This window comes from Pongo abelii, chromosome 1, assembly GCF_028885655.2.
Source record: "Pongo abelii isolate AG06213 chromosome 1, NHGRI_mPonAbe1-v2.0_pri, whole genome shotgun sequence".
In the NCBI taxonomy this organism is placed as follows: domain Eukaryota; kingdom Metazoa; phylum Chordata; class Mammalia; order Primates; family Hominidae; genus Pongo; species Pongo abelii.
The window spans coordinates 233,338,279-233,350,680 of NC_071985.2; the positions used below are offsets into that span (position 1 = coordinate 233,338,279).

The 12,402-nt window shown below is 43.6% G+C and overlaps 1 protein-coding gene across 9 annotated transcripts in view; it reads left to right on the plus strand.

Moving 5' to 3' along the window:
* Positions 1 to 7,596: 7,596 nt before the first annotated feature.
* LOC100450477 (zinc finger protein 25) overlaps positions 7,597 to 12,402 on the plus strand; it is a 36,618-nt gene continuing 31,812 nt past the window's right edge. For 3 of the 9 annotated variants that reach the window (XR_010137233.1, XM_063716287.1, XM_063716288.1), the window contains exons 1-2: positions 7,608 to 7,699; positions 11,325 to 11,482. The gene's annotated coding sequence lies outside the window, so the exon portion shown is untranslated. Of the gene's footprint in view, positions 7,700 to 11,324; positions 11,483 to 12,402 lie in introns of all 9 variants that reach the window. The other 6 variants (XR_010137231.1, XR_010137234.1, XR_010137223.1 and 3 more) reach the window with 4 other exon arrangements.

Genomic DNA, 12,402 nt, shown 5'->3' on the forward strand with positions numbered 1-12,402 from the left:
GCAAACAGAATATAGCAACATGTAAAAATAATTATACCTCATGACCAAGTTGGATTCATCCCAAGTACAGAAGGTTGGATAGCAGCCAAAAATTATTTAATATAATACACTATACCAACACAATAAGCAAAACCACAGTCATCTCAATAGTTGCAGAAACAAAATCCAACATCCTTTCATGATGAAATATTCAACAAAGAAGGAAAGAAGGGAACATCTTTAAACTAATAAAGGACATATGAAAAACCACAGCCAACAGCATACTTAATGTTGAAAGCCTGTATACTTATATGCTAAGATCAGGAACAAGACAGATAAATCCACTCTCACTACATCCATTCATCATTGTGCTGGAGGTGCTAGCCAGGACAATTTGGCAACAGAAATAAATGTAAGCCATCCAGATTAGAAAAGGAGAAGTGGGCCAGGCATGGTGGCACATGTCTGTAATCCCAGCACTTTGGGAGGCCAAGGTGGGTGGATCACCTGAGGTCAGGAGCTCGAAACCAACGTGGCCAACATGGTGAGAACCCGTCTCTACCAAAAACACAAAAATTAGCCAGGTGTGATGGTGCGTGCCTGTAAACCCAGCTACTTAGGAGGCTGAGGCACAAGAATCACTTGAACCCAGGAGGCGGAGGTTGCAGTGAGCTGAGACTGCACCACTGGGCTCCAGCCTGAGCAACAGCCAGACTCCATCTCAAAAAAGAAAAAAAAAAGCTGAGCTGGTGCGTACCTTAAATAAACAACCCTCCTGTTCTGCATATCAGCCTCTCTCGTCTTCAGTTTCCTGCAACATTTTTGGCAACCATGAAGGGAGCAGAGACGGCAAGTTTACTGTCTCCTTTGCCTCTAGGGGCTGCAGCCCCGGCCTCAGGAGACCTGTGACCCCAGGCACCACCAGGAGAGCTTCAGCCCAGAGAGCAGATCGGCTTTCACGTGACCCGGCGCCCCTACCCAGCAGTGCAACAGAACCTAAAGAAAGGCTCCAGGATGATTCCAGAAACAGTGTGCTTCAAGAACTGCGGTAAAGTTTTAAGGCCCAAGGCAGGACCCACCCCATAAGGGCGGAAAAGGAGCCTGATCACCTCCCGAAGTGTGCCTAATATTCCAACCCAGAGAGGCTAAAGGCTGTGAGAAAGGCTCACCAATTCAGATGAAACTCACACCCCAACAAACACAAGATGTGAGACTGGCTTGCTGAGTCTGTTAAGAAAAAGAAACTAGAGATGGTGAGAGTGGCTTGCCACCCCAGTTAGGTACACAGGGGTGTACCTAGGAGTAGAGAAGTGTGTGAAAGTGTGTGAATGAAAAGGCCTAATTAAGCTCATCAGCCGTGAAGTAAGGAGTCACAGTTCTCTTAGCGTGGACAGTGTGCTCCAAGCAGTGTAAGGCCGACTACGAACAGTAGTGATCTGCATATGACTAATAAGAACTGCCCTAAAGCTCAGAGTTGTAGCAGGAATAAGGAACTCTCCAAAGCCAAGCAGCCTCTGAAAACTCCCCTAATAGGAGATGGTATAGTAGGCCGAAATGAGAGGAAAGAGTGTGCTGTGCCATAAAAGAAAGAATAGGAAGAAAGTCATCAAAACTTACCCCATTAGAGTGCATGTTACAGAACTTTAAGAAAGGTTTTGCAGAGGATTATGGAGTTAAGCTAACCCCACAGAGGTTGAGAACTCTCTGTGAATTAGAATGGCCTTTTTTTAGTGTTAGATGGCCGACTGAAGGAACTATAGATAAGGAAATAATTGGCTGTGTATTTAAGGTGGTGACAAGAGTCAGAGGACACCCAAGGCATCTAGATCAATTTCCTTATATTGATTCACGGTTAAATATAGCATAGACAAGACCAACCTGGATGCAGCCCTGTTTAGCAGCTTATTGTGAAACAAGAGTGGCCTGAGCCCAGCCAAGAGTGAAAGTAAGAGCAGCTTCACTGGCAGACACAGAGTTAAAGAAGTCCCAAAGAGAGCAAGAAAAGTCAGTTTTGCAGGAGCTGCCAGAAAGAACAGAGATTCTTCCTCCACATGTCCCAGGGGGTATGCAGAGGTACCAAGAGGCACTTCTGCAAAGGCTGAGATGATGGAAAGAAAGCCATTAAGATAAAGAAGATTTCAGAAGTGCTTCAAGGAAGTGGTGAGAGCCCTAGCCAGTTTTATGAAAGATTCTGTGAGACATACCGGCTTTCACCCCGTTTGACCCTGAGGCCACTGAAAATCAGTGTATAGTGAATACATCATTTGTAGGACAGGCCCAAAGTGATATCAAACGAAAGCTTAAGAAGTTAGAAAGTTTTGGCTGGGCACGGTGGCTCACGCCTGTAATCCCAGCACTTTGGGAGGCCAAGGTAGGTGGATCACGAGGTCAGGAGTTCAAGATCAGCCTGGCCAAGATGGTGAAATCCCGTCTCTACTAAAAATACAAAAAATTAGCTGGGTGTGGTTGTGGGCACCTGTAATCCCAACTACTTGGGAGGCAGAGGCAGAGAATTGCTTGAACCCAGGAGGCAGAGGTTGCAGTGAGCCAAGATCGTGCCACTGCACTCCAGCCTGGGCGACAGAGTGAAACTCTGTCCAAAAAAAAAAAAAAAAGAAGAAGAAGTTAGAAAGTTTTGCAGGTATGAATGTCATCCAGCTTGTAGATGTAGCCACCAAAGTGTATGTTAACTGTGACCAGGAGGCAAAGAAAGAAGCAGATTGGAGGCTTAAGATCTGTTGGCAGCAGCCCTTATAGAAAAAGAGATTACCAATGTAAGATGACGTGGATGCAGACGTGGATGTAGAAGAAGTCAAGTCAGACAAGGATTTGAAAGTTGACCAAGGCTAGAGAAGTATCAGTGTGCGAGATGCAAAAAGAAAGGACACTAGAAAGATGAATGTCCAGAAGGCAATGAAAGAAATGGCCAAGGCCATGAGACAAAGAGGCCATTGGCCAAAGGCTGCTGCACCTTAGAGGAACCAGATACTGATCTGATCAGGCTAGCAGGAGCTGAAAGATGTGAGGACTAAAACAGAACACACTCCTTCTCATTAGGCCTCCAAGAGCCCATCGTCACATTAGAAGTTGAAAGCAGCAAGATTCTGCTGTATCTAGATTATAAATTTCTCACTGATGGCTAAGCCATTATATGAAATTACAAAAAAAAAAAAAAAAAGAGAGAGAAAAAAAGAACCCCTCCTCTAAGAAACTGAACAGGAGAAGGAGCCATGCCTTCATGCCTTGTGAAAACTTGCTTATGGACTTTACCAAAATGCCCCATGGCAGAGGCTATCAGTCTATGCTAGCGTTTATTTGCACTTTTTCAGGATAGGTTGAGGCTTTCCCCACCAGGACAGAAAAAGCACGAGAAGTGACTAAAGTACTACTAAAAGACATTATCCCTAGGTTTTGACAGCCTCTAACTTTAAAGTCAGACAATAGGCCAGCATTTGTAGCTGAAATAGTGCAAGATTTAACAAGACTGTTAAAAATAAAATAGAAGTTACACACAGCCTATTAGCCACAAAGTTCAAGAAAAGTAGAACGCATGAACCAGACACTCAAGCAGCTACTGAAGAAATATTGCCAAGAGACTCATCATGAGAGGTCAAAGGAAGGTCCCCTCTTAAACCAAACCAGGGTCCCTCCCTTTTACCAAGGGCCTATTTCTCTGTATTTTGAGGCTTGTCAGGCAGCAGACCAAGACTCCCCTGTCTGTGGTAACCTACCTTTAGAAAGATACTATAGAAATGACTACAAATATGTATGCATGCCAAGAGTAACTCCACGTTGTTCCCCTAGGACCCCAGAAAAAGATTGTTGGCATTGCATATCGCAGCACCCTAGCACACAGCAAAGGTCAATTATGCTTACCAAAATGCTGGTGAAACCAGATTGTGAAGCAAAAACCTGTAATCCTATAAATTTCACCATTCTAAAGCTAGACTTACCCATGTAGACTGCAGGTTACCCCATACATATGTATATACACACATACCCAGCAATCTACCTATATGTTATCAAAAAAGAACCCGGACCCATCCAGCCCAGCAACAGTTCCAACTCTTTAAATCATTCTATAAGCAGGTAGACCAGAAGTTACCAGAGCCTACTCCTTTAGCCAAAAACCTGTTTGCTCAGCTGACTGAAAACACTGCCGGCAGCCTAGGCATTTCCTTACATTTGTAGAAAGACTAACGTAGGAGACCAGTGGCCTTAGGAAGCAAAAGAGTTAATGCCACAAGATAATTTAACTCTAATAGACTCTTCCCCTGAACAGATGCCCACAAGTTCAAGTGTCTAGCTCTTAAAAACTTCTGTTATCAGGAGATACTGTGTTGCTCCCTGAAGAAAGGCTTTTACAGACGCAGTAGGAGAACTAACCTGCTTAGGACAGCAATATTATAATGAAACACTAAAGAAAATTTTGTGGCGAGGCAGAGATGACTCCAAAGCACCTCATCCAAATCAGTTCTCCTGTTTCTTTCCTCTAAACCACACCTGGTATCAGCTTGAATCTCCAAACACTTGGCAAGCACCCCTTGGTCTTTATTGGCATCTGTAAGCCACAGGCATATCGACAGTTGCCAGCTAAATGGACAAAGTCCTGTGTGTTTGAAACAATTAGACCATGTTTCTTCCTACTCCCACTGCAACAGGGACAAACTTTAAGGTTTCCCGTCTATGATGGAGTTAGAAGAAGCAAAAGAGATGCAGACATAAAAAGAGATATAGAAATAGGAAATTAGAAAGACACAGATCGGCCCCCTGAAAGAATAATTCAATACTATAGGCCAGCTACCTAGGCACAAGATAGGTCGTGAGGGTACTGCACTCCTATTTACATGCTTAGCCGCATCATAAGTTTGCAGGCAGTACTTGAAATGATCACTAATGAAACAGCAAATGCATTAGATTTACTGGCCCAGCAAGCCACAAAATGAAGAATGCTATTTATCAGAACAGATTAGCTTTAGACTACCTCCCAGCCCAGGAAGGAGGAGTATGTGGAAAGTTCAATCTAACTAATTTCTGCCTGGAAATTGATGACAATGGAAAGGCAATTGTAGAAATAACTGCAAGAATGAGAGAATTACCCCATGTTCCAGTTCAAACTTGGAAAAGGTAGTCTCCAGATTCCCTCTTTGGAGGCTGGTTTTCCTCCTTCAGTGGATTCAAGACTTTAATAAGAATAGTCCTGGCCATACTAAGAGTTTGCCCAATACTCCCTTGCCTCTTACCCCTCCTTGTTAGAAGCACTCAGTCAGCTATAGAGGCAACAGTAGCTAGGCAAACTACCACTCAGCTAATGGAGCTATATAAATATCAGCCTGTGCCTAAAGAAGAAAACTTGTCTCTTCAGGAAGAGTTAAGTAATAGTGATGCCTTCTATTAAACTTCTTTTATAAAAGGCATCAAAAGGAGGAAACTGAGGCAGAAATTTAAAAATAAATGTGCATTCATTCACTCCAAGAGAAGTAACAGGCAAGGCAAAGGTTAAAAAGAAAAGAACAAGTTTTCCTCTGCCTAGTAAGCTCACTTCAAAGACAGTTATAACACCATTTGAGAAGTCAAGGCCAAAAGAGTAGGCTCCAGACAACCCCCACTCCCAGAGCAAGGTTAAAAGAAAAAAAACAAGAGAGAAAGACAAATTCCTTTACTGTTACTCTTTTCCCTGGCTTCTTAAGCATGATGATGTTTTACAAATTTCTGTATTTAGCCAGTTCTTATTTTTCTTTCGATGCAGCTACAAGGCCACTAGCTATTCAAGGCCACAAGTTATGCCAAGTCAACAGTTATGCTATAGATTACGTGACCTGTCACTGTAGGATTAACTGCTTTTGTTTCGCTTCTGTAAGTTTGCTTAGAAAAGCCCCGCTCAGTCTTTGTTCAATGCTCAGTTTTTTAGATATGAATCCACGAATCCAGTGCATACCCTGTGGGCGGCAAGCCACCCAGGTGCTGAGACAGGGGACCGAGGACACGAGCTGTTCCAGCATAATAAAATATAAAATAAGAATAGTTATACCAGATATAGATCTTAGATATGATTATATATGAATATTATTGATCATTAGTTTGTAGCAATTACTCTTTATTCCAATATTATAATAATCCTCACTCTATAATCATAAACTAGGAAAAACTGGGCCAACAGAGATAGGAGCTGAGGAGACATAGTGAGAAGTGACCAGAAGACAGGAGTGCGAGCCTTCTGTTATGCCCGGACAGGGCCACCAGAGGGCTCCTTGGTCTAGCGGTAACGCCAGCGCCTGGGAAGACACCCATTGCCAGGCAGACCGTGGTCTAGTGGAAGCGTCAGTGTCAAGGAAAAACTCCCGCTACTTAGCAGACCGGGAAAGGGAGTCTCCCTTTCCCCCGGGGAGTTTAGAGAAGACTCTACTCCTCCACCTCTTGTGGAGGGCCTGACTGATGTCAGGCTCACCCACAGTTATCCGGAGGCCTAACCATCTCCCTGTGATGCTGTGCTTCAATGGTCACACTCCTAGACCGCCTTCATGTTCCATCCTGTACACCTGGCTCTGCCATTTAGTTAGCAGTAGCAAATTAGTGAAAGTACTAAAAGTCTCTGATAAGCAGAAATAATAATGTAAGCTGTTTCTCTCTTTCTCCTCTCTCTCTCTGCCTCGGCTGCCAGGCAGGGAAGGGCCCCCTGTCCAGTGGACACGTGACCCACGTGACCTTACCTATCATTGGAGATGGCTCACACTCTTTATCCTGCCCCTTTGTCTTGTATCCAATAAATATCAGCGCAGCCTGGCATTCGGGGCCACTACCAGTCTCTGCGTCTTGGTGGTAGTGGTCCCCCGGGCCCAGCTGTCTTTTCTTTTATCTCTTTGTCTTGTGTCTTTATTTCTATGCTCTCTTGTCTCTGCACATGAGGAGAAAACCCACCAACCCTTTGGGGCTGGACCCTACATACCCTAAAATAAACAATCGTCCTGTTCTCCATATTGGTCTCTCCAGTCTCTGGAGTCCTCTATTTCATATTGGTCTCTCTAGTCTCTCTAGTCCTCTAGTCCAGCACTTTTGAAGGCCAAGGTGGGCAGATCACTTGAGGCCACGAATTCAAGACCAGCCTAGCCAACATGTGGAAACCCTATCTCTATTAAAAATACAAACATTATCTGGGCGTGGTGGTGCATTTCTGTAGTCCCAGCTCCTCTGGAGGCTGAGGTAGGAGAATCACTTGAACCTGGGAGGTGGAGGCTGCAGTGAGCTGAGATCCCGCCACTGCACTCCAGCCTGGGAGACAGAGGGAGAATCCGTTTAAAAAGAAAAAAAAAGTTTTTTCTGTGACAGCAACACTTAGAACCAAAAAAAAAAGTAAGATTACTTGCTAATATAATTGACTAGTTGGTCCGCATTCGAATTTTCCCAATATTCCTGCAATGTGCCTGGTTGTCAAACCAGGATTTAATAACCAGATTCCACGTCTGTCAGGCGGATAGACACCAATCCTGATCCATCCTCGGCTCCCGCTTGGAACAGAATTTCCCGCTTCAATACCGCAATGTCTGTGGGAAACGCAGTCTTGGCTTCCAATGACGTCACCAGCACACGACGGCGGGAAGGGCTCTTTGCGCATGCGCCACCCCGCCCACGCCCGCCATCTTCCGCTAGAGAATTCCGGCTCCTGCCGCAATGGAGAGGGTGCTCTGGAAGCTCTGGGGTTGGGGTCTCTTCGTCCCTGCAGGTCGGTGGTAGGATGAAAGAGGAGACAGCGGGCTTGGAGGCACCATAGGGAGGCGGGGCTGACGTGCCACAGTTGGTGGGAGCAGAGGCGCGGGCACATCTCAGGGGGGCGGGGCCTGATGCGCAGGTGCGTGTCGCGGACCCAGGCTGGCGCTGAAAGGGCGGCGCTGCTGGGAGGGCGGGCGTGGGATCCCGGTACAGAAGCCAGTTCCAGAGACGCCGGAGCGGGTGGGCGAAGCCGGTGGCGCGGGGACGGGGTCTGCAGGCCACCCGAGCCTGGGAGGTCTGCGGGGAGGCTGCGCTCCCGCACTGCATGAACCTTGTGCGGCGTTCCATGCACGCCCTTGTAAGGTCAGCATACGGAAGTTCTAGGGAGATGCCCCTCATTCCCAGACGAGGAGTATGAAGCGCGTGCACACCGACCGTCCTACTACTTGGCGAGTGTATTAGTAGGGTTTCCCGGTGTCTTTTCAGCAAGTGAAGATTCTGCTTGTGTCCCCTTCCTACGCATCCCATCCCGGCTTTAGTTTATAGGAGTTTATACAAGATCTGGTTTCTAGGGAAGTTGGGGGTCCCAGATGATGGTCCTGTTTTCTTTGTAATAAAGTAGGTGTTACAAAGTTTGGAGGAGGGCGCCTTTTAGGAATCCCACCTAAAAGAACACCTCTTTGGACTAACCCTCTCACTGGTACTTCAAAGCAGAGGAAGTGTCACAGGTGAAGATTCCAGTTTGTATGACCTAAGCAGTTATTTTCCCACTCCCCAGAATGGCCCAGATTTGGTTGGTAAGACCTTATCCAATAGCTCTCAAACACCGGGTGGTAGCGGAAGGTTTGGACCAACATTCAGAAGGAACAGGGGAGTTTGGCTGCGAATGACAGGCAGGGGCCAAAAAGATGTTACTTATTGGAGAGGACTTAATAGTGTGGTCTTCGGTGGAAAAATATCCTGTTATACCTGAGAGGATCTGTCTGGAGTACTCTGTAAAGACACTTTCATTCCTTCAATCTTTTCTCATTGTTTCCAGTGGCTGAACTTTCTTAAAAGTAGTCTAGGCCAAGGCAAGAGGATCACCTGAGGTCAGGAGTTCGACACTAGCCTGGCCAACATATAGTAAAACCTTGTCTCTACTAAAAAATACAAAAATTAGCTGGGCATGGTGGTGCACACCTGTATAGTCTCAGCTACTTGGGAAACTGAAGCAAGAGAATGACTTGTACTGGGGAGGCGGAGGTTGCAGTGAGCCGAGATTGTGCCACCCTACTCTAGCCTGGGCAACAGAGCGAGCCTCTGTTTCTCAAAAAAAAAAAAAAAAAAAAAGGCCTGTCACGAAATTCAGCTTCCAGTGATATGCGGAAGCTCCATCTATCCTGGTAGCTCTTCCTGGTAGTTCAGTAAGGGTTAGCCAAACTATTTCTACCTTATGAGAAACATGAAAAAAATCTGGCTTTGAGGAGCTGTGACTTGCCAGGGTCACATGATATACAGATGTTATGCATCCTGACTTTTTGGCTAGTGTTACTCATTTTGCCCCAATTAAGTCAAAAGTTTTTTTTTTCTTTTTAGATTTTTGCTGACACTGAAGTCAACTAAGAACAAACATTGCTTTAAAGTACTTCCTCAGCCCCTCCCTGCCTGCTCACCCCTCCCACTGGAAAAAATAATAATAAAGTACATTCCCTTGCCGGGTGTAGTATCTCACAGCTATAATCATAGGACTTTGGGAGGTCAGACAGGAGGATCGCTTGCGCCCAGGAGTTTGGGACTGGCCTTGGTCACATAGGGAGACCCTATGTGTTCACAAAAAAAAAAAAAAAAAAAATTTAGCTGGTTGTGGTGGCATCCACTTGTGGCCCCAACTACTTGGGGGGCTGAGGTGGGAAGATCACTTGAGCCCAGGAGGGCGAAGTTACAGTGAGCTGTGGTTGTGCCACTGCACTCCACCCTGGGTGACAGAATGAGACTCTGTCTCGAAACCAACCAACCAACCAATCAACCAAGCAGAAACATTTCCGTAACCATCTCTTTTCCTTTTTATCCCCAACTCTTTCTTTGAATTATGTGACCTCAAGGACAAATAACACAATTGTTTCCTGCTCAGTGTCAGTAATCTGTTCTTGGAAATTATAATTCTGTAGGAAAACAATAGCATATTTTACATACTTAAAAAGGGAAGATTAGACAGTGTCTCACTTCTATTCCAACCAGTATCTTAAAATGTAAGTAAAATACAGTACAATGCTCACTTTGTAAGAGATCCTTTTTGTGTATTTTTTGAAAGTCAACAGACATTTTTATGATGTAAAGAACCTTAAAACACAATTTACTAATATGCAAAGAGTTGCTTTTTATAATTTTGCACCAGCAGTCTCACTGATTTCCATCAAGTTGGCATTTATTGTGATTTGCAAAACTTCTACACGAGGTTGTGATGTTCTAGTGATTGTATTTGACAAGTAATTTCACATTATCTCCTTCACATGATTTTCTTAAAAACATTGAGTTCTGGTGGCTTAGGTGTATCAGTTACTGTTTTCTGTGTAAAGAACCAACGGAACTCAATGGCTTAAAAAGAAGTGACCGCTTTATTTGATAGAAGTTCTGTTGATTCACATTTTGGCGTGTGTTCACCTGGGCATTTCCTTTGCTAATGTTGTCTGGATCACAGATGAGGCTTTAGTCATCTGGTGCCTTCACTCACATGTCTGGTGGTTCATGCTGACACTTGTCCAAGAAGGCAAGCACCAGTGGGCAAGTACTTTTCCAACATATATTTTCATCATATTCTCTATGTCCCATTGGCCAAAGCAAGTCAAATGCCAGAGCTCCATTCATTATGAGAGCACACTCTATGAGGTCTTAGATACAGGGAGACTTGTCACTAGGAAACATTACTAAAACAGTATAGCCCAAGAAATATACAATATGTACATTTTTCCCCCTATATAATTGTGGGCAAAAAATGTTGGGTTGCAAGATGCATTCTTTCAATGATGCTTAGGTATATAAAAAATGCATCCTTTCAATGATGCGTAGGTATATAAAAGATGCATCCTTTCAATGATGAGTAGGTATATAAAAGATGCATCCTTTCAATGATGAGTAGGTATATAAAAGATGCATCCTTTCAGTGATGCTTAGGTATATAAAACATACATCCTTTCAATGATGCGTAGATATATAAAAGATGCATCCTTTCAGTGATGCTTAGGTATATAAAAGATGCATCCTTTCAATGATGCATAGATATATAAAACATGAATCCTTTCAATGATGCGAAGGTATAAAAGCAAGGTGTATTCTAGTGGAAACACCTATATGGAATCGTGTAGAATCTCCATATTAGTAGTGAAATAGATAATGCAGCTGAATTATATTTCTACAATATTAATTTCATTGAAGACTAAATGTATATTTCTTTGGTTTAAATTATTACATTGTTTCTTTGGATAAATTAATTGTCCCTTAATCAGTAGGTAATACATGTTTTCATTAATCCCAAAATAAATTGTATGTATCTCTACTAATTAATGTTCTTGTGGGTACATCTTCAGTGGGATATTTGTTGTCCCTTATTGAGGCATGAATGAATATTCTGTCACAGGGAGGTTTTGTTGTTGTTTTAGTCTTTTCCAGCTATTGTGTAGAGCGTTTTGGACAAGATAATCTAGGACCAAGCCACATCGGTTCTCTGCTTAACCCACTCCATTCGACTGTTCTCCCAGCTATGCTTCCAGAGTGCTCTATGCATTTCCATGATCAACAAACGATGAATAAATCTCTGGTGAGTCATTTGTTTATATATTCCTCACTTTGTTTTACATTGTATTTTTTGCCTTTATGGAGTCCACGGATTACAATGAAAAAACAGAAATAAGTAAAATTCAGGTTAAAGGAAATGCACATAAATAAAATAATGCTGGCATGTAGACATATGCAGGTTATAAGCCGTGGAACTTGAGTACAAATGTGTCTCTGGTCTTTCTGATGCTGCAACAAAAAGGCAGTCACATTTGTTACATGATTGGAATGGAACCTGGAAGGAGTGCATGCTGCATTCTCATGGGACAGGAAGACTTGCTCTCACCAAAGTCTGGAACACTGACTGCATTGGTCGTAGAGATGATGTCGTGAAAAGTTTTTTTACTGCCAACCTGGAAATAAACACTTTTAGCATTTTGTGGTAGAAACAGTCACTTAGTGCTAAAGCATAACTCCCGTAATGAGGTTTTTCTGGAGTTGCTGAAACAGTGCGGTCCCAGACGGCTTTTGGAAGGCCCTACTTGATTCATGGCTAAAACTTAGAACATCTGGAGGATTGAGTTGACCACAGGTCCTTAACTAACCCCCCATACGTTTCTGTCAATTCATCTGTACATGGAGAATTTGTGGCAGATTGTTCACAATTGTATTTTCTGACAAATATTTCCACTGCTAACTTGCATTTTCATTCAGTGTAGTCTTAATTGGTTTATTCTAATGCTCACCATTAACCTAAATTATATGCAACCCCAATGGCTGTTCTGTAGTCTGCCTTACTTGAATCTTGTGCCGTACAGTAATCCCCCTTATCCACAGTTTTGCTTTCTGTGGTTTCAGTTCCCCGTAGTCAACTGCAGACAGAAAAGACAATAAGATATTTTGAATATCTTGAATATTTTGATATTTTGAATATGTTGAATACAGTAGAATAAGATATTTTGA